Source organism: Rattus norvegicus, chromosome Y (genome assembly GCF_021556685.1).
Source record: "Rattus norvegicus strain SHRSP/BbbUtx chromosome Y, alternate assembly SHRSP_T2T, whole genome shotgun sequence".
Lineage (NCBI taxonomy): Eukaryota > Metazoa > Chordata > Mammalia > Rodentia > Muridae > Rattus > Rattus norvegicus.
The window spans coordinates 53656791-53680811 of record NC_141555.1 but is presented as its reverse complement, the minus strand read 5'-3'; the positions used below and the strand labels follow the sequence as shown (position 1 = coordinate 53680811).

General features: G+C 36.7%; 1 long non-coding RNA gene across 1 annotated transcript in view; it reads right to left on the bottom strand.

Moving 5' to 3' along the window:
* Positions 1-24021, bottom strand: part of LOC147998032 (uncharacterized) — an 89989-nt gene that overhangs the window by 39911 nt on the left and 26057 nt on the right. The window contains exons 3-5 of the long non-coding RNA XR_015647453.1: positions 23850-23988; positions 16783-16980; positions 10158-10248 (exon numbers count right to left, since the gene is read on the bottom strand). This is a non-coding gene — a long non-coding RNA (uncharacterized LOC147998032). The remainder of the gene's footprint in view (positions 1-10157; positions 10249-16782; positions 16981-23849; positions 23989-24021) is intronic.

Genomic DNA, 24021 nt, shown 5'->3' with positions numbered 1-24021 from the left:
ACATTTGGAAAAGAGTTTTATGAACCATACATCTGAGAGAGGGCCAAAACCAAAAATATAGAAAGAACTCAGAAATGTAAACTCCCAGACAATCAAGCAACACAACTTTTAAACTGGATTACAGAGCTAACAAAGAATTCTCAACTGAGGTAGCTCAGTAAGTGAAAAACATATCGAGAAATGTTTAACATCCTTAGTTCACAAAAAGGCAAATCAAAATGAACACAAGAGTCTTTGTTAAAACAATCAGGATGGCTAAAACAGAACATTAATGCAGTAGCATAGTGGGCTAGAATGTAGAGAAAGTTTAACACTCCTACAATGCTCGTGGGATTTGTAGCTGGATAGTCACTTTGGATGTCTAAGTGGAGGTTCAGAGAAAATTGCACATAGCTTTACTTGAAAACCCAGCTTTACCACTCACTTAAACAAATAGACTCAATCTTGATCCACACATAACACGGACATGTGATTGAAGATATTCACAGCAGTCTTACTTATAATATTTGAATGCTGGAAACAATCATGGTATACCTCATCTCCACTCAGGAATAAATATAGAAAATATGCTATATTTAAACAATGGAACATTATTCAGGTATTAAAAATGAGGACACCAAGAGCTTTGTAGACAAAGGATGAACTGGAAAATACTGAAGTAACAGAGATCGAAAAGGACCAAACATGGGATGCACTCAGTGACAAGCAGATCTTAGCCCTGCTAACAGAATACCCGCTATACAAATCCTTTATAACATGAAGGGTAATATGTTAGAAGGCCAAATTGTGGATGCCTGCAATCCACTTAGGAGGGAGAACAAAATAAACATGGAAGGCAGAGGAGTGGAGGAAGAGAGAGTAGCTAGAGGTGGAAAATGATGGACAAAGTGGTGGGAGTTGCAACAATTAAAAGAGACAGTGGAGAAATTCAGAGGAAATGTGGAGTAAATAAAAATAAGCATCAGTTGTTGGTGGTGAACTTGGGTATCTCCAGGAAAATCCCTGATGCCAGGGATGCAAGTATATCCCAGAAACTTACTGTGATGGTGGTAGTTTAAATACCGAGCAGGAAAATAGATAGAACAACTAGAGACTGCCTCCTGTAGCTCGACATGCCCACCTGTGAAGGGATGGTGCTGCCCACACAGCTCACAATTTTTATCTATAAATGTCAAATCTAAAAAATCTAAATACAAAAATTAGCAGAGACTGTAGGAAAGGCAATGCAGATACCACCCAACCAGAAGATCAATTTCATCCACAGACTCCAAATACTCGGACTATTCCTGATGTCAAGATGTGCTTGCATTAAGACCCTAATACGTCTCCCCTCTGAGGGGCTCTGCCATCTCCTGACTGTGACCGATGCAGAAAAACCTAAGCATTTGACAACACCTGACAGCCACAAAAGAAGAGTTAGGGGAGTGAATTATGGATCTGGAGTGGATTGGAACCCAATATGAAGAACAAAAGTATCCACTAAGTTTTCTCTTCAGATGTTCAGGAAATTTTCCATCTCCTAGAGTATGCTTTGTCCAGTCCAAGACTTCTGCTACAAAGATATCAGAGCATATGTGGAATACAACTGCCTCATCTGCCATATCTGGGAAGGGAGGCAATTGGTCCTGGGAGACTTCATATCCCAGAGAAGGTGGATGTGGTCATGTAGATGGGGTAGCACAATATTAGAAAAATGAGGATCAGAATACCTTAGTGGTTTCAAGAAAGGAAGACCAATTTGGGAAATGACATTGGAAATGTAAATAAAAAAATAGATTATTTTACACATATAATGTATATAATATAATACATTTATGTTTACAACAGAGATATTCACGTCTGTCTCATTAAGGAATATATATTTCATTATCTATACTATAGGTTTATTGAAAGTTGAAATCCATAATTTTTGTGAGTTTCTTATTATTGAAAATTCACATAGATATACCCAATCAATGTTTTATTTTATGTCCTTATGGCTATAAATCTTTAGTTACGTCGACAAAAAATATTTTTTATTTCTGTTTCATTAGGTTTCCATTCAATGCCTCAAATGTCTCCTAATTTAACTGTACATCTCTATATTCCCTCCATTGTCATCCTCTTCCCTCTTTCTTCAAATGTGACATTCCCGTTCCTGACAGTGTTCCTCTGCAATCCATAAGTACATGTGTAAATGCCAAAGTGAGGACAGTCTGGACCACATCCCTTGACATTTACAATAAAGTAATCATAGCAATACAGTGTGGAGACTTAACATTCAGATTAAAGTGAAAATGTATCCCATTTTTCTTTTTTGATCTGGATTATCTCATCTATGATGACGCTCACAAAATACATTCATTGTCCTGAAAATTACATGCTTTCCCATTCCAATCTGTTAAAAGCACCACATTTTCTTTATGCATTCATTTGTTAAGGAACAACTTGAACATTACCAAATATTCAAGGGTTTCTATACTAGGATGAATCAACATTTGGATATATTTTCCTCGAGTTATTTCCATTTCTGCATTCCTGTAGAAACATCATATTGATTTCCAAAGTTGCTGTACAAGTTTGCATCCCCACCAGGAGAATAGGAATGTTCCACTCCCTCCACAACACAAGAAACAAAAGTTGACTCATGTGTTATAAAACTAAATTTTCAGAAAGGGAGGAAAAAAATCTCAGAATAATTTTGATTTGCATTTCAGTAATGTATAAGGATGATAAATATTTCATTTTCGATTCTTAGTCACTTGAATTTCTTCACTTTTGAATATTTTGTTTGGATATGTAGCCCAATATAATTATGTTTTCTTGATATATAGTGTTTTGGTTTTTATAATATGATTTATAGAAGCCCGTTGTTGAACATGTACATGGAAATAAAGCTTACTATTTTTGAAAAAAACCACTTTAAACTTATTAAATAAAATTACAAAATGCACTCATTAAACTCACAGAATTGGCAGATCTGTTGTAACCAACAGAAACCATAACGTAGCTTCATTAAATATCCCTATATAATAAAACATTTTCTATATACATAATATTGAGGAATATAGTTTATATATTTTACTCTTTGAGAATTTCCACCAAGGAATTTTGATATTTTTATCATTTTTTACACATATCACTCTATTTCTTTGAATCCTACCTGTGTATATCTTCTTCATTAAAATAGTGTTTAATAACTCTATGATAAACCCTTACTAATATTTTTTCAACCCTCCAACAGAAGACACTAACTGTCCATAGTATGTCAGGTAGTTATAGCAGCTTTCAGGTCTTTTCACTGGATTCTTGACTGTTGACTGGCTTGAAGCTGTGTAGGAAGCCACAGCTGCTATGTGACATGAGGGCAGCACTTCTTGTATCCAGAAGACGCTTCATGTCTGATCCCATCCACAATTTGGGCACCTACACTCTCTTTGCACCTTGTTTCAGGATGGCTTTTTAGCCTTGGGGAAGGGGTATAACATGTGTATCCAACTCATTATGGCTGAAATCAATAAAATGTAGACAACTATATAATGAAAGAAAGGAAGAGGTCACCCTTGGAAGGTATTAACAAGATCGTCATACCCTCTGGCCATGTTACGTAATGAAAGGTTTGAATTAATAAAATGAAAGAGAATATAGGAAACATGGAGAAAACTCAGACTATTTAGATTTACAGTCCCAAATCTAGAATATTTTTAAAGCATTCGTGATTTACTGTGGGAAGCGTGTTTAGCGGAAATCCCAAGATGGAGCTTGGGACTGCTACCCTGTCTCCCGACCAGAACGTGAAATTAAGCCACGCCCAATCATGAGAGCTGCACCGGTGCACCATGACGATTGAGCAGGCCATGTGACATGGACCTATGAATGGAGGTTATGCAGACTGGACGGTTGAGGTGGTTGAGGGCGCATATAAGGGAGTGGGCTCGGGGGCTGGATGGAGACATTGTTCTGGCTTGCAGAAAAAGGGTTCCTGAATAAACTGCTTTGGGAAGAACATCATTGTGTCACACCTTTCCTGCTGGTCAGGGTTGGAAGCGACAGGAAAAAAGAGTTACAGAAGACTGGCAGAAAGAAAGGAAGTTATCACACATTAATTTGCACCTATACACACATATTCTCAATAAAATACTTGTGAACAGATTCAAGACAACATTAAAAAATAATCTTCAACCAGGTAAGCTTTCTCCAATTCCCAGACTTACAAGTTTGATTAGTCTTGGGGAAGCTATAAGTATGGAGGATATAGTTCAACATAGTAAAGGCAAGTTACAAGAAGCCCACCACAAGCATTGTGCTAAAGAGAGAAAAATTCAAAGCAGTTCTACTAAAAGCAGGAAGAAGACAAGTATATACACTGGTTTCATACCTATATATTACAGTATTTGTAATTTTACCTAGAACAATATGACAACCTAAGAAGATCCAGGAATACAAAAGAAAAAATGAAGAAATCAAATTGGTCTCAGTTGCAGATGTCATGATACCATTTTAAAAACTCTAAAAATGTGTCAGTCTCTTAAGACTGAAAAATATGGTCATAAAAGTAGAATATCATACGAACACACATAATTCCTGAGACTTCATTTATGCCAATCCAAACCATACTGTGAGAAAATATGGGTAAAATTCCCCTCACAATAATCTGAAAATATAAAATAAAATATTGTGGATAAAAATATTTAAAATGCAAAGAGCACTATGAATTAGCTAGAAGTGATCCTGAATAGAGACAATTGTTCTCTGAAAGATTAAGTTTCTTAAAGCTGAAAATACATTCATAAAATAGTAGAATTCAAAGTGAACACAGAAAACACGTTATCTTTCCTGTTTTCCAATTTCAAACAATAGGAGGGAAATCAAGGAAATATTCCACTTGAAACACTCTTAAAGTATATAACAAAATACCGTAGATTAGCATAGTTTTAAAGCATAATATTAGTTATAAGACATATGAAGTAACCATGATCCATCCAGAATATATATAAGAACGTTCCAGCTGATGTTCTGAAGAACCTTAAAGACTTGAATACATCAAATCTTTTATAGTTTTAAGGATAAGTAGATAATATAATAATGTCAATTTTTGATTAATTAAAAAGTTAATGCAATAAATATTGATTAGAAAATTTTACTACAATAAATCACCTACTTTTACGAAACTCAAGAATTTGACTATAATTATTCTGCTATGGGACAGAGGACAACTTTAAAATACAAAGTGCTAACATGTCTAGGGAGATAATTTTAAAGAGAAATAAAGAGGGAGGAACAATATCATGAGATTAAAAAAAAGTAAGAGTTACATACATATGATGTTGTTGGCAGAGTAAATATTTCAAAAGATTGGAGCGTCCAGGATTGATTTATTGTTTTAAAAGTGAGGTTACATACCAGCAGGAGGATGGACTATCGGATCAGATCTCAAGAAAATGCCAAATGTTCTAGTTAGTACTACTATGTTTTAGTAAATATAAATGCCAATGTGGGAAATTGAAGGTTTTATTCACAACACAAGTTCCAGTTCATAATCAATGGAATCCAAGAAAAGAACACAAGGCAGCAGCATGAAATGAAAGAGGAACTCTGCTTATTAATCTGCTCAGCTACCTTTCTCTACAACCTCCTCAGCTTACTAGTGCTGGTACCATCCACAGTGGGCAAAGTCCCCATACATAAACTAGCCATCAAGAAAATGCAATACACTGATGCCTACAAGCCATTCTGATGGAGTCAGTTGCTCAATAATGCATTGTTTAGACAGCCACAATAAGCAATCACAGTAAGCCATAAAAGGAAAATAGAAAACTTAGTCAATGCAAGGTAAGAGTACCCCTTCATGAATGGAATTTGAGGTCAAAAGTGAAGTTCTATGTGAGGAAGAAATTAGAAGGATTTATGCCAGAAATCACACATTATTTAAAATAAAAGTGACAACAAGACAAAGCTACCAATAAAATATTGTTAAGTTTGACATTTTGAAACCTCTTCTGGAGATTGAAAGGTAGCCTCAGGAAATGGATTTTGGCTGGCAGCACCATTGAACATCCAGTATTTGGTGGAGGATTTTCCATCAGAAGCCTTAGCTTTACCACAGAGGCTAGGTACAAAATACAAATCATAGTCAGTCAACTGATTGGCATATCTTGTGCTCCAAAGAAAAGGAACAGTTCATTTATTCATGATTTGGTGATGACTCTAACTCATTTCAGAGTCATAGATATTGCCAGCATATAGAAAACCATAAGACCCATTGTCAAACAGCAGTATTCTCCGCATTGCCCACAGTCACCATAGTAATACCAGTGGTGAGCTCTACAGTATTATTTGTTTCTGTTTCCTGTTTTTGCAGCTTATAAACCTTGTTCCTTGGACCCAAAGAGAAGTTTCAAATAAAATAATGAACAATTTTTGCATTGAAAGCTATTGGTGGTTTGTAGTGTAGTTAAAAATGAGGACCACAAACAATCTTCACTTGGTCTTCTTCTTTTAGGATTGCGGTTGATTCGGTTTTGCTTTTGCTTTTTGTTTCATTTTGTTTGTTTTTTTTGTTTAATTATGTTTTCTTTTTCTTTTTGTTATTTGTACATACAGAGATCAAGAAGTGGTCAGAAGAATTTCAAGTTCAAATTCATATGGCTGGGAAGAACCCAGTCTTTCTACCACGTCCACATTTTTTGCTGTACTAGGGAATTTCTCTTGCCTTTAATGTTGCCCATTTCCACTTTTTGGATCCTTTTATCTTGGCATAATTAATACTATAAATATATTATAATTATTTGAATTTCAACTCTGAAACTCTAATTGCTCTATCTCCCTCCCAAAACCAGAGATATGGATTGAGTCTTGTTTGGTCACGTTTTGATTCTTAGATCGGGAATCTTCCTGCAAACACTGAAGGTCCTGTTCCAAAATTGATTCTGTATAGTTCAATAAAGATGCTCTTGGCCAATCAGTTGTGTGGATATCTAGTATTCCTGCAAACAGGCTAGTAGACACAAGGGTGAAGAAAGGATTTAAGGGTGGAGTAATAGCTACCAGTCATGTGAGATCTAGTATGGAGTGGCCATTGATGTAGCAGGCAGGATGTTAGAAACACAGTAAGATGAGGGCATATTGGGGTGCTGAGCTATGACCAATGAAACTGAGCAATTAAGCTAGGGCTCATTTAGAGGTGTTGAGGAGGGAGTAAAAAGGACAGCTTGCTATTTGTTAGAGGCTTAAAAAAACTTGACAATAGAGCTAAAGCACATCAAATGTTCCTCAGCGTATGTGGCTTTCAAGTGCATTCTAAGGGAATCTGATCAGCTCTGGTAGCTTGGTCTTCCTGGAGCTTACACTGAGGCAATAGGAAAAACCTTCTGCAGAGTCTTATGAGAGCAATCCATGACCACAATGAGCGTGTCCAAATTGACCTTGACCATGAGAGTTAGAGCTGACCCACATGTATCTTTTGATTATAACCATTTCTTCTATGTGATCTTTTAGTGTTCTATTTGTTCAAAACTATTAGTGAAGAAGGTAAAATGGTTCTAAAGGCTATTCTTGTTTGTCAACTATTCATCTGAGATTATTTAATCCCCAATGATAGAGGGAATATGTGAAGAATTTCTTAATAATATAAGGTCAATGTCAAATGTGCTTCTTATATGGATCTTTGGAGTAGGATGTTGCATCTTTACCCTAGAATTTTATCAAGATCTATTCTTTATATTTATTTTTTCAGGCATCTGCAGATACATCCCTTTGAAAAATGAATCCTTCTCACTAGAGACCATAGAGAGAACCTGCATTTCAATGATAATTAAATGTCATTTCAAGACATCAAATCAAAATATCAAAGTGAGAATGGAATAAATTTATTAGGACAGTGTTTTGCGAACAACTTCTTTCACAAACAGCCTTGGAAGGAGAGTTCTGATATTTTGCATTTTATATTTGACTTTGCTCGTACTCTGACACAATCAACTCAGAGCTGTTTGGGACTTTATGGGCAATTAAACACGACAAACAGAGCTGAATGCATCATATACTCTGCCGTCTGTGTTAATATGGCTACAGTGAAGAACAACCATGCTAAAGCTATTCATCAGTTTCTCAAACAACATCCTCATACAAGTGTGGACTTCTGTGGGTTGTTGGATGAATAGATTAAAACACTGGCTGAGAGTTGCCAAGGCAGATGTGGGATGGTACATGCTTGGGGCATGAAAGGCCTGTGTGTAGATCATAAACAACTTCATAATATTCATTGCTTTAATAATTACTAGGAAGTGGACTTCTGTAAAATGACTTCAGAAGACCAGCATGGTAGGCAAACAGTAACTGATTCCCTGGAGATTTAAATGATCTGGATTGTGAAACATGGACTTAGAGGTAGAGACATGTCAGAACATGAAGACTGGAAAATCAAACTTCTGTTGCCTCTTAAGTTTCCCTACCCCATGGTTTGAGGCAAACAGCAACAGATTTTTTGCACTGAGGAATAGAATGAAAGCCAATTTGTTCTAAATCCCAATCCTAAGAAAATACTGAAATCATCTGTGACGCACTTCAACTCTCAGCATGGTTGAATGTCTGCTGTCAGCATGGGCTTTTACAGCCATCCCTTTTATAACTGCAGAGCTCCAAACTGCTTCAGCAACATCATTATATTCTCTTCCTGTTGCAGGGAGATTAGATCACTGTGACTACCTATGCAGTCTTTCTCTACCTTTAAAGATCCAAGGAACTATTCTCACTCCAGTGACCTGTTGTAAGTAATCTTGAATCGCATTGTTGTTGTTAGTAGATCTAATCTCTTCGAATCCCAGAAGACCATGTGTCCAAAAAAGTTGATTGAGGAAGTCTTGGGTGTTTCTGTAGTATTGGCAGGTGTGATTGATGAACAGGACTGCCTTCCCAGACTAGATCTTGCAGTTCACATACACCTGAGCCATTCTGACAGCGTGCACCTTCCCAGAAATGAATGTTCAGTTGAAGATACTGGTCTGTTTGAGAATGGCAATCCCAGTCTATTCTTAACTATGCCTTTTATTTGAATCCCCATAGAAAACATGGAAGAATGAAGCTTTTACTTTTTCATGTTTGCACTCACAATGCTACCAAACCCTCACATACATTAGAACCTGCATACTGAAAATTTATCCATATACCTATTACCAGATGAGACACCAAGCCTTTTGGACTAATAAACCAATGGATTCTAGGAGTTTACAAATAGTCAGCCATTGTTAAATTATGTCGTCCACAGTCTGTGATCATTTTGAACAATCAGATTCCTATATACAGAGAGATTAATCCTTTACTATCTGTTGGGAACACCAACTACTACACCAGTTATCTAGAGAAGACCTTTTATGTCAGTTTGTCTCTAGTAAGAGTTTCAGCTCAGTTACAAATTTCCAATGGACACATTCCCGTAGTCTGACTTTCAAAGGATGCTTTGATACAGCCCTTCTTATTTTCTATAGTTCTTGGCAACAGAATTAAAATATCAATTGTAATCTATCAATGAAATGCACCCTAATTTATTTGCATTAGTGCATCAGAGAGAAGGATTATAGGATGAACAAGAATTGAAAAACAAGATGTCCTTCCTTCTGAGAACCAAGACCAGGAAATCTGAACTACATAGAAATCTGAGACAAGTTGTCTGAAGTTTGTTCTTTCCTTCAATCATGGATCTCCTAGTGAAGGAGCTCAGGTCTCATGAGTTGGCAAAAAATAACTTTATTCCTGAGCCAGATCAACTGCTGAATACCTCTTTCATGGACCTGAAGAAACTCTGTATTCATCCTGCTATAATGTGTATATATCTATGTATCATTCATAGAATGGACACTTTACTGTTTGTTTGAAAGCAACAGTTTGTCCCTGAAGAGACACTAATTTCTTCTTTCGCACATTATTTCACAGGCTGATGGTGGGTCTCATAAGTTTATTCTGGAAGTTGCTTTACAATAATCATTCTCTGATCTGGAAGAGACCCTTTTTAATGTTATGAGATCTGTTAGAACCATATCAACCATCATTTTCCATTCCCAGTTTAGTACTGAATCATTCTAAACTAAAGGTCTGTGGTCTCTGATAAAGGCAGCATCTCCCCAGACTAGTATTAATATTGCTCTTGGCACTGCATTTATGATACATCAATGTGATTTCCTTACCATTATCATCCCCAGGAGAGTTTTTCAATTCTTCATTTCATCTGATGGGTCTAATCTACATCGTCACCCAGGATGATATTTGAGAGTTTTGCTAAAAATTTTTAAAAAAAGAAAGAAAGAAAAGAAAGGAAAAATGAAAGCTTATCTCACCAATTGACTCAGAACTTAAATGTTATTCAGTGGAAATACTAGTGGAAAGATTGAGATGATGAAGTCTCAACTAGAAGGACTTCTCTCTCCCAGATATTAGTGTAAGAAACAAACTGCACTATTGGTATTCAAAGCATGGAGGAGTTTGCTCTGAGCAGAGGACACAATACTTTTCTCTCCCTTATTATTTAGGACCTTTTTATATTTTATGAAAAGAATTAATGCCATGAGCTCTCAGGAAAACATCTGTGACCATCCAAATACTTGGCTTTTGGAGTAAGTAAATGAATGATATAAAATCTCTGACTTCCAGCGGCATAAGAACTGCGAAGTCCAGATGTTTCAGAGAGGCTCACAGCTCTTGATTCCCGTATGTGTAAGGCTCAGATCCAATCTATCTCTTCAGTGATCCTACTCAACCCCTACCAAGGATTCACTGAGATTTCCCAAGGACCACATATTTCTTCCTTTTTTTTTTGACACCAAGTCAGAAGACCAGCTTCCTCCTCCCCATCACTGATCTCTTCATCCTCTTTCTTCTCACTCCCCAATGGCTCGTTTTTCTGAATTACAGGCCAGTTTTAAACTCTAGAGGTCCTGAAGGAATATTTGAAAGGGAGTTGCAGTCACAACAACACTTGTGACATCACAGAAAAAGCCTACCTGCTAAATAGCTTCCTTACATGAACCAGATACAAGGGTGCCCTTTCCTGGTATGTCTCTTGTGACACAATGGAAACCTTTACGAACTCCATCTCTCTAAATCTACAAACTTATCTTTGCTTCATTAGTGGTTACATGCTCTAAATGGTGAAATTTGGTCAGGGACCTGGCATGGGTAGAAAAGATTTAGGAACATGGAGTGTAGGAGATTCTTCTAGATAATATTTTATTCCTAGGTACATTACTGTGAAAAACAGTTCAAATTCTAGGATTTCTCTGTATCACAAAGGCCAGTATTTTCTCTACAGACCTTTAGTTTTAATGAATACTGTATTTCACTTCTTACTGTATATTCCTTGATAGGTGATTTTATAAATGTTCCTGAATGTGTACTCAAACATTCTATTTTCTAACTCATTTTTTGCAATGATTTCTCAACAAAGGCGCACAGCAATAGACTGAGTATAACAGTAAATATGGTGTAGCGACATCAAACGATAAACTCCAAAATTATATTTTATCCAAAATTTCCAGATATCAGTTAAAAAAGGACCATATGGAGCATAGAATTTTCTTTTCTAGTCACTTTTGATATCATCTGCAAAAATATCTACATTCTAGTGTCTCAGGCCCAGATTTAATTGTTTAGGATGTTTTACCATGTTTCTTTCTTAAGGCCAAGCAGAAGGTAGAGGAGGATGATCACAAAGAAGAATGGCTTCTGGACCAGTGAAACCTCAACTTCAATAGGTTCATAAGAACAGGAGAGAGTCTACTTGGCAATGCCATTTGTGGATTCTACCTTCTTGACCTATTTGCGCAGAATCCATGTTAAAATTCCACCTAACTTCATAATTGTAGGAGTCACCAAAAGTATATATAACAGCCACCAAATTAAATAAGATTGATGAAGCTAAGAAGTGCATTGTACCAGGACCTGGATGTAGATATTTCCTGAGAGACATAGCTAAAGCATGTCAATTACAGAAGGGAATGCTAGTGGCAAACCAGTGAACTGAAAACGGACCTCTTGTTGGTAGATTTTGAGAAAGGATTACAAGAGTTGAAGGTGATTTCAACACCATAACAACAACGGTACCAATGAACCAGAACTTCCTGGTACTAGACCAATATTCAAAGACTTTACATGGACAGACCAATTTCTCTAAATGGATATGTGGCAGATGATGATCTTAATGGACACTAATGGAAGGAGAAGCCCTTGATCAAACCCAGAATTGTCTTATAGTTCAAGGGATTGTCAAGGGGCAGAAAGTGTCATTAAAGAAGGGATAGTGAATAGGTAGGTATTTTACAAGAAGGAAAATTAGAAAGAAAATAATATTTTACAGGTAAATAGAGAAACATCTAGTTTAAAAAAAGCAATTAAATTTGCTAAAAATAAATAAACTCAAGATATAAAAGATAAGAAAACAGTCATCTAATCAAACCCATTGACTCAAAATTCTAAAGTGGTATTCAGAGTAATACTAGTGGAAAGACAGAGATGATGAAGTCTCAACTAGAAGCACATCTCTCTCCCAAATATCAGAGTCAGATAAAAACTGCACTATAGGAATCCAAAGCATGGAGGTGTTTACTCTGAGCTAGGGACACAATACTTGTCTTTCCCTTCTTCCTTAGGACGTCTTTCTTTTGGACAAAAAAAAAAAAAAAGGCCATGAGGTCACAGCAAATCAACTGTACTGTTCCCAAAACTTGGCTTTTGGAATAAAGCAATGAATGATATAAACACTCTGACTTCCAGGAACCATAAGAACTTGGAATTACAGATGCTTCTGAGGAGCTCTCAGCTCCTGATTCCCATATAGTGAAGGCTCAGATCAAGGCTATCTCTTTAGTTACTCCAGTCAACACGTATGAAGTATGCACTTAGCATTCCTAAGGACGACGTATTTTTCTCTTATTTTAATACCACGGCAGAAGGCCAGGTTCCTTCTCCCCATCATTGTTGGGCACTATGGGAGTAGAAGCCTTTTGTCCTCCCTAGCTTTGTCTCCTAGTTCAAGGGAATGTCAATTGGCAGAAAAGGGGTTTTGAAAAGAAGAAAAGGGAACAGATATGGATCTCAAGGGCAGGAATCTGGGAAAGGAAATAATATTTTAAATTTAAATATAGAAACAACCAGTTTAAAAAAAACAATAAAATTTGCTAAAGAGTAAATATAATGAAAGATAAGAAAGAAAACTGACAATTAATCACATATATTGACTCAGAAATCCAAAGTGGTATTCAGAGTAAAACTAGTGGAAAGACTGACATGATGAAGTCTCAAACAGAAGCACTTCTCTCTCCCAGATATCAGTGTCAGACACAAACGGCAGCATAGGTATCCAAAGCATGGTGGAGTTTACTCTGAGAAGAGGACACAATACTTGTCAATCCTATCTTCCTTAGGACACTTTCTTTTTTACAAAAAGAATAAAGGCTATGAGATCTCAGGAAAACAACTGTGCCCTTCCCAAAACTTGGCTTTTGAAATAAAGAAATAAATGATATAAATTCTCTGACTTCCAAGAACTATAATAACAGGGAAGTCCAGATGTTTTTGGGAGGCTCCCAGCTTCTGTTACCCTTATATTGAAGGCTCAGATCAAGGCTGTCTCTTCAGCCATCCCATTCAATCTGTACCAATGACTCACTGAGCTTTCCCAAGGACCATGTATTTCTTCCTTTTTTTATATCAAGAAAGAAGGCCAGCATCCTTCTCCCCATCTCTGATCTCTTCATCCTCATTGCTTTCACTCCAAAATGGCTGTTTACTCTGAATTAGAATTCAATTAGTAAACATTAGAGGTACTGATAGGGAGTTTCAGTCACAACAATACTTGTGACATCACAGAAGCTAGGGCTTTCCAGGTTACAAGAGATGTTTCAGGGAGGGCCTAATGATTATGTCATTGAGAAGTTCAATGGTATACCTGCTAAACAGCTTTCCTTACATAGACCAGATTCGAGGGTGCCCATTCCATGTATGTCTCCTGTGACACAGTGGAAACCTTTACATCCTCCATCTCTCTTAAGCTAGAGATTTATCTTTGATTTTTTAAGCAGTTACATGCTTGGGATGGAAAAAGTTAATAAGGGCCTTGGCATGGGTAGAAAAGTTTAAGGAACATCTAATGTAGGAGGTTCTTCTAGATATTATTTTTATTCCCAGGTTCATTCCAGTGACATAGAGTTAAATTTTCTTGGTTAACTATGTATCACAAAGGCCAGTATTTTCCCTACAGTCCTGTAATTAAATGAATATTGTATTTTACTTTCTTATTGTACTTTCATTGACAGGGCATTTCATAAATATTCCTGAAAGTGTACTCAAATATATTAATTTCCAATTCCATTTTCTACAATGATTTGGCAACAAATTGTGCCTAGCTATAGACTGAGCATAATGGTGTAAATACTGTGTACTGACTTCAAATGATAAACTCCTAAATGCTTATTTCATCTAAAAATTACCAGACATCAGCAACACAAAGGGCAACATGGACTATAGAATTCGGTTCTCTAGTCCCATTTGATATTAATTCTGTACTACCTATCTTCCTGTGTTCCCATGGCCAGACTTGAGGGTTTTGGATGTTTTAATATTATTCTTTCTTAAGTAAAAACCTTAGATACTGGAGGATAGGCAGGGAGAAGAATGGCATTACCACCAGTAAAACCTCAAATTCAATATGTTCATAATACAGGATGGAGTCCATTTGACATTGTCATTTCTGAATTCTACATTCTTTACCTAGTTGGGAAGATTCTATGTTAACATTCCACCTAACTACCTAGTTGTAGGAGCCACCAAAAGTATATATATATATATATATATATATATATATATATATATATATATATATATACATACATACATCTGCCACCAAAACGATATAAAATTGATGAAGCTAAGAAGTGCATTATGCCAGGAACAGATATAGACCTTTCCTGAGAGACACAGCTAGAGTATGTGAAATACAGTGTTAAATGATAACGGCAAATCCTGAACTGAAAATGGATTTCTTGTTGGTAAATGTTGAGAAAGGATTACAAGATCTGAATGGGGCTTTAATCCCCATAAGAACAATGCCAATGAACGAAACCTTTCTGGTACTAAATCAACATTCAAGACTGCACATTACAGACCAATGGCTCCAATTCCATATGTATCAGAAGATGGTCTTGGTGAGCAACAATGGAAGAAGAGGCCCTTGGTCCACCCTAGGTTTGATTCCCAGTTCAACGGAATGTCAAGAGGCAGTAAGGGGGTTATAGAAAAAGGGGAATTGGACAGGTCAGGGCTCTTTTGGAGAGGAAACTGGGAAAGGAAATTATATTTGAAAAGAAAATATAGAAGTATCCAATTAAAAAAGCAATAAATTGCTTAAAAAATGATATAAGTAAAAGAAAAGAAAATTGTCAAGGAATCATACGTATCGACCCAGAAATTTAAAGGGTACCTGTCAGGGAATTGTAATCAGAGTAATACTAGTGGAAAGACTGAGATGATGATGTCGCAGCTAGATGCACTTCTCTGTCACAGATATCAGTGTCAGAAACAAAGTGCACTATAGGAATCCAAAGCAAGGAGGAATTTACACTGAGCAGAGGATACAATACTTGTCATCACTCCTTCCTTAGGAACTTTTTCTCATGGAGAAAAATAATGAAAGTCATGAGCTCTCAGAAAAACAACTGAACCCTTCCGAACCCCTGCCTTTTGGAATAAAGAAATTAATAATAAAAAATCTCTGACTTCCAGGAGCCATAACCAGCAAGGAAATGCAGATGCAACTGAGAGGCTCTCACCTCCTGAATCCAATATGTTGAAGGTTCAGATCAAGGCAATGTGTTCAGTGTACCCTCACAACCCCTACACAGTACCCAGAGCTTTCCCATGTACCATGTATTTCTTCGTTTTTTAAACTAAAACATTAGGCCAAATTCGTTCCCCCCATCTCTGATATCTACATCCTATTTGTTCTCCCTCCTAAATAGCTGTTTAAACTAAAATAAAGGCCAATTAATAAACCTTAGAGGTACTAAAGGAACGTCTGAGAGGCAGCTGCAGTCACGACATTACTTTTGATATCACAGAAGAAGCTAGGGCTCTCTAGGTTGCAAGAGATTTTTTAGATACGGCCTAATGACATTATCCCTGAGAATTGCCATGGCCTACCTGCTAAAGATCTTTCTTTATATTGACCAGATTCTAGGGTGCCCTTTCCAGGAGTGTCTCCTTTGACACAGTGGAAACATTTATGCAGAACATCTCTCTAATGCTAGAGAGTTCCCTTTGCTTTATGAGTGGTTACCTGCTCTGAATGGACAAAGTTATTCAGGGTCTTGGTATGTGTAGAAAATACCTAGTAACATGGGATGTAGGAGAGCCTTCTGGATAATTTTATTACCAGGTCCATTCCTGTGACAAACAGTTCAATTTCCTAAGTTCTATCTGTTTCCCAAAGGGCATTGTTTCCCTACAGATATTAAAATAAGTGGATTATGTATTTCATTTTCTAATTGTTAATTCCTTGATAGGGGACTTTATAGATATTCCTGAATGTGTACTCAATAATTCTGTTTTCCAAATCTAGTTTTTTGCAATGATTTTCGCAACAAAGCTGGCCAAGCTAAAGAGTGAATTTAATAGTGTAAATATTGTGTACCTACTTCAAATGATAAACGCCCAAATTTTTATTTAATGCAGAAATTACCTGACATCAGTAAATAAAAGGACAGCATGGACAATAGAATGCAGTTCTGTAGTCACATTAGATATCATTTCTTTAATATCTACCTTCCTGTGTTCCAAGGGTGAGACTTCAGGCTTTTGGATGTTTTACAATGATACTTTCTTCAAGCCAAACAATAGATACAGGATGATGAGAAGGGAGAAGAATGGCTTGAGTTCCAGTAAAACCTCAACCTCAATAGGCTCATAAGAACAGGAGGGAGTATATTTGGTATTGTCATTTGTGGATACTCCATTCTTCACCTAGGAGCACAGAATCCATATTAAAATTTCACATAATTTCATAGATGTAGAAGCCACCAAATATATATATATATATATATATATATATATATATATATATATATATATATATATATATATATATATATGCAGAGACAGAGACAGAGACAGAGACAGAGACAAGGATAGATATCTAGATAGATAACTAGATAGATAGATAGATAGATAGATAGATAGATAGATAGATCAGCCACCAAAATTAGATATGATTAAGATTAATGAAGCTAAGAAGTGCATGATTCCAGGGACAGGTTATATATATTTCCTGAGAGACACAGCTAGAGCATGTTATTTACACAAGTGAGTGCCAGTGGCAAACCAGAGATTTGTAAATGGACCTCTTCTTGGTAAATTTTGAGAAAGGTTTACTAGAGCTGAAGATGCTCTACCCCATCAGTAGAACAATGACAATGAACAAGAACATTCTGGTACTATACAGGTATTCAAAGACTGTACATGGGCAGACCTATGGGTCCAACTGCATATGTAGCAGAGGATTGCATTGTTGGACACCAAAGGAAGGAGAGGCCCTTGGTTCTCCCTAGGTTTGACTCCCAGTTCAAGGAAATGTCGAGGGGCAGTAAGGGGGGTTTAAATGTAAAGGAAGGGAAACGTTCAGGTCTTTTATGGAGAGGATACTGGGAGAGGAAAAAAAACATTTAAAATGTAGATATAGAAATATCCAAAAAATATTAAAATTAACTTAAAAATTAAAAAAAATCAAAGAAATATAAGTAAATAAAACTGCAAGGTAATCAGACATATTGATTCAGAAATCTAGAGGGACACTGTCAGGGAATGGTAGTCAGCATAACACTAGTGGAAAGAATGAGGTGATGAAGTTTCAAATAGAAGCGTTTCTCTCTCCCAGATATCAGTGTCAGACAGAAACTGTACTATAGGAATCCAAAGCTGGAGGAGATTACTCTGAGCTGAGCATACAATACTTGTCTTTCCCTTCCTCCTTAGGTCTTTTTCCTTTTGGGGGAAAAAATAAAAGGCATGAGCTCTCAGAAAAAAAAAAACACTATACCTGTCCCAACACCTGACTTTTGGAATAATAAAATTAATGATAAAAAATCTCTGATTCTCAGGAACCATAACAAGCAAGGAAAACCAGATGCTACTGGGAGGTTCGCACTTCCTGAATCCCATTATGGAAGGCTCAGATCAAGACTACGTGTTCAGTGAACCCTCACAACCCCTACACAGCACTCACTGTGCTTTCCCATGTACCACATATTTCATTTTTTTAAACTAAACAGAAGGCCAACATTCTTCTACTCATTTCTGTTATGTACATACTCTTTGTTCTCCCTCCCAAATGACTGTTTGTACTTAAATAGAGGCCATTTAGTATTCCCTAGATGTACTGCAGGAATATCTGTGATGCAGTTCCTTGTGACATCACAAAAGCTAGTGCTCTCCAGGGTACAAGAAATTTTTCAGGGAGGGCCAAATGATGATGTCACTGAGAACTGCCATGGCCTACCTGCTTTCCTTATATTGACCAGATTCAAGGGTGCCTATTCCAGGAGAGTCTCCTGTGACACAGTGGTAACCTTTATGTACTATATCTCTCTACAGCTGGAAACTTCTCTTTTCTTCATCAGTGGTTACAGGCTCTTAATGGACCAAGTCCGTTAGGGGCTTGTATTGGGTAGAAAAGATCTAGGAACATGGGTTGTAGGAGATTCATCTGGATATTATCTCTATTACCGGGTCCATTCCTGTTACAAACAGTTCAATTTTCTAGATTTTCCCTCTTTCTCAAAGGCCATTTTTTTTCTCTACAGGCATTTAACTGAGTGAATTTTGTATTTCATTTTCTAATTGTTCATTCCTTGTTAGGGGACTTTATAGATATTCCTGTATGTGTACTCAAACATTCTGTTTACCAATTCTAGATTTTTGCAATGATTTTGGCAACAAAGGTGGCCAAGCTATAAAGTGAATTTGCAAGTGTAAATATTGTGTATCTACTTAAAATGATAAACTATCAAATTTTTATTTTATGCATATACATAGCTGCCTGAGTAAATAAAAGGAGAGCAGGGACAATTGAAAATGTTTCTGTATTCCCATTAGATATCATTTCTGTAATATCTACCTTCCTGTGTTCCAAAGGGTGATATTTCAGCATTTTGGATGTTTTAAAATGATTCTTTCTTCTGGCCAAAGATAAGATAAAGGAGGATTGACAGGGAGGGAAGAACTTGAAGTCCAGTGAAACCTCAACTTTAATAGGCTCATAAAAACAGGAGCGATTCTATTTGGCATTGGCATTTGTGGATTCTACATTCTTGACGTAGCTGCTCAAAATCCATGTTAAATATATATATATATATATATATATATATATATATATATATATATATATATATATATATATAAAATCAGCCACCAAAACTAGATAAGATTGATGAACCTAAGAAGCACATTCTGTCTGGAACCAGATGTAGATCTTTCCTTGGGACACACCTAGAGCATGTCAAATACAGAAGTGAATGTGCTGTTGCAAAAATATAAAAATAAAAGTAGTCTTTTACCCCGCGAACACTTTCACCGTAGTTTCCCAAGCCTCTGCTAGATATCTTGGTTGAATACAGCCCTACTCCTCATCTGCCCAGTGTCTCTTACTGCCACACACATTCTTACACTCAAATCCTCACATAAAAGAACACACAACAAAATAATCTTTGACCCAATTGATAAGATATAATAGCCCACTTAAGCATACCAAGCCTGGTACCATCCATACCTTTGGAACATTAATAACAACAAGTAAATACACAGAGCAGAATCTTAACTTCACCTGCCATGGCTTCTCACCTCTCCTCTTTCTGTCTCCCCTTTTTCCTCTAGTCTCTTCTACTTCCTTCAAACTTCTTTCCTGCCCATCCTTCCTTCCTCCAATGATAGGCCTCCTTCTATACTGGACCTGCCCCTCACCTGTACTTCACAAATTTAATGGTAAAGTGGTTTTGCAGAATTCACCTGAGTTCTGAGTACAGGACAAGGCAGCTGTCCTTAGAGCAGTGGATTAGCATCAAAATACAGATAACTTCAGTGTAAACAATGTTTCCCACTTTTTGTCCAGTTAAACAGACTTTTCATTTATATATCAATTGAGTAAGATTATTACCATTCAACAATTTATAAAGCATTTGATATATTCAACACCCAGTCTGTCACTATATCAGTTAGAAATAACATTTAGTTCTTCATTTCAGCTTGAGAAAGGCTTAAAATCTATATTATGTCTTGGCTAGCTTGTATACTATCTGATAACTATCCAAAAATATCTATATCCAGATTTATACGGCCTGATAAGCAATGAGACTATAATCAGTCTCCAAACGCGCCAGAAATCTGAGAAAGACCAAATATCTATACACATAGGAAGCCTAAGACGACTTCTAGTACTGAGAGGTTGTAGAGACAAATTTCCACTAGCACAGTCCACTGTTAGCAACATGTGAGTGGGATACTTCCTCCACTTTTCAGTGTTTTTTCCTAAATATTGACTTTAAAATGCATTTAGCATAATAAATATTGAGGAGGATGGAGGGAGGGAGGAAACTGAATGGGAGGGGAGGTAGGGAAGGGAGTGGGCTTTGGAGGAATTAGTTATAGGGAAAGCAGGGAAAAGAGAATGGAAATCACAAGTGTGGGGTGCACATCTCAAGGAAGATCCAGAGAACTGGGAAAGGCGAGTCCCCAGGATGTCTATGGGGGTGACTGTAGCAATGAGGGTATAGATCCTTAATTTGCCAATTCTGTAGCCAGGAATGACTAACAGTGATGTGACAAGGAAAAAAAACCCACCCATTAAACCTTCAATCCAAAGTGAACACAGCCTACAAGATCTTCAGAGACAAAGATAGAAACAGTAGACATGGAAGGAATTTCCAACCAATGGTTATTACAGATTGAGACCTACCGCGTGAGCAATCACCTATCTCTGATACATTAAAGATATTCTATCATGCTTGCAGACAGATTCCTAGTATAACTTTCCTCTCTGTGACTCCACCCTATAGCTGAGAGAAACAAGTGTAGAGATTCACCACCAAACATTAGCTGGAGCTTGGGGAGTCTTTAAAAAAACAGGTGAAGAATCGAGGCCCAGATAATATGAGGGACTTCACAGAAAGACCAATAGAATCAACTCATGGGGACTCTTGGGGTTTGTCAAAGATTGAACCAGTAACCAGAGAGTGAATATGGACTGAGCCTGAGCCACCAGGACATAGGTAGGAAATATATAGCTTTGTCTTTTTATGGGTTCCCCTGACAATGGGTGTTGGCGTACCTTGAAGATGGAGCACCGATCTTGGGATGTAAAGTGAGTAAATAAATGAATGAATTTTAAAGAAACAGATGTCCCATCTACATACAACATGTTTTGGGGAAACCCAATTCTACTTGTTCGGTACCCACATGAAGACAAAGCCTGTGGATTGCCTATATCCTTAGAGGCCATAATCCTTTTCATTCTGTTCTTCCATCTGTGTCCCCAAGCACCACCCCTGGTATGGCTAATGGATGTGTGCTTCTGTCTGAGTCAGCAGCTTAGTGGAGTGTCTCAGAGGGAAGCCATGTTAGACTCCTTTCTCCAAGCATAACAGAGTGTCAGTAATAGTGTCAGGGATTGGTGCTCATCCCTGGGATGGGCCTCGATCTGCACTAACCATTGGTTGATATTTCCTCACTCTCTGTTCTATGCACGGCGCCTTCATTTCTTGTGGTCAGAATAAATTTTGGGTCAAAAGTAGGTGTCTTTATCACTCCATTTGGGTTGCTCTCTGGCTACCGGAGATTGCTTCTTCAGGTCCATATCACTGAGGCTGTGAGTCTCAACTAAGGAAACACCCATTGATTCATCGGCATCTTTTACCCCAGCTCTCTGCCTCTTTCTGGATATGACCTCTACCTCCTCAACCCATTCATCTAGGCTGCTGTGTCTGTCCTCACTAGCAGATGGTGTGATCAAAGAGACTAGATATGCAAGGTGAGGAGATACCCGAGGGTTCCCCTCCTGCTCAGAGGAGAAAAGGCTGGGAGAAGGATTGTGAGAGGGGTGAACTGGAGGGGGCAGTGTGCAGCATGTAAAGTGAATAAATAAACAAATAACTATGAAAATAACTAAGTCTACTTGAAGGTAAGAAGCAGGTGTGTGTGTGTAAGTAAGTAAGTAAGTAAACTTGAATGTAAGAGCAGTGTGTGTGTGTGTGTGTGTGAGTGTGAGTGTGTGTGGCTGTGTATGTATTTGTGTGTGTATGTTATATATATATATATATATATATATATATATATATACAAATACATATATACATATATATATATATATATACAAATACATATATACATATATACATATATATACATATATATATGTGTATATATATATGAAGTTAAGAACAGGTGGGTGTATGTTTAATATTAAATTAAAATATTTGAGAAAACAGTAGTCTATGCAGAAGACAGGACAATTAAGTCACTATATTTACAAAAAATGGTGTTTGCTGCAGATGAATGAATGATTCGGTGATTAATAGCATTATCTGTTCTTCCAGAGAACCCGTTGACAGCTCACAAGTGGCTGTAATTTCAGCATCACGGAACCTCACACCTTCTTCAACCTCCTGGACAGTAGGCATGCATGTGTTGCACATGTGAACAAGCATATGTACAACTAAAAGTATAAAAACAGAAGAGCAGTTCCTGCTTGACATAATTTGATTTTCGTGAATATTCATAGTAATGATCACAGTCAAATAAACACTTTATTGTTCTATAGCGCAATGAAAACCACTAAAAGGTAATGATCACATAAGTCACTTAAAATCTATTTATTTAAAAAATTGCAATAAAAATTTGCAGAAATGAATTTAAAATTTTATTAATATATGAATTAAAAAATATTAATATTCTCATATAGAGCTGAAAATAATACTTTACACATATTTCTTTGGCTTGTATAAATATTGCAGTTTGTGGTTAATTTGCTGCTGGTTTTTGTAGGAGTTCTTTTCCAGGTATTAGCCCATAAACTCTATAAACTCATGAAGAATACACTACAGGAACGTAGGCTCTATTGTGTTGAATCCAGGAAGGTTGCTATATGTTTTCCTTCTTGTCTGATCAATTTTCTCTACGTACATTACAAGGATATTTTTGTTCATGGGTTCTTCCACTTTTGTCAAGCTGATAGCTGATAGCTGATTACTGGAGAATATTTAATTTTTGAAGATCATTTTTGAAGATATTTCCTAATGTCTGCACTATCAATGATATAGATTTTCAAATGTGTGGCCAAAGGAACAGCTATCAAGGGACTAAACATGACTTTTAACTAGTGTTGCTTTGTCTTTTTGAAAGAAGTAATCGGAAAGGGATGCTGTTTGTTTTAAGGGACTCTGGGGGAAAACAGGAAGGAGGACAGCATTTGAGACATAAATAAATTAAAAAAATAAATAAATACAAAAAATAAAGAAGAATTCAAACTATACAGGAAAAACCGATTTAATTGCTAGGAAAGAGTATGGTTTTATGTCGTGTCCTAATTCCTGAATTTTTATACTTTAAGCAATCTAATGACTAATTCTCAAAAATCAGAAAATTGAAAAAAAAATTGTTACAAGTAACACAGTAGGTTTACCAAATCATAACAACAATGTTTCTAGAACTGTACACTTTCTATGCCCATATCCAATCCAGAAATCCAGTTAACATTTACTTATTACATATCTTAAGTCATTCAGTTTTGTGATAATTCATTACTATTTTTATCTTCTGTGACCACACCTTTGAAGATAACTACTTACCTTGCAAGAATGTCTCTGAATTTGGATTTGCCCAGTTGTTTTCCTCTTTTAGGTTGAGATTATATGTACTTGACACCGATACCACAAAGTGTTTCTTGCTTCGCTTATCGCAGTTAAGCATTAGGAGGATATCTGTCATCTTAACAAGAACCAAATATGGAGCAATGAAATT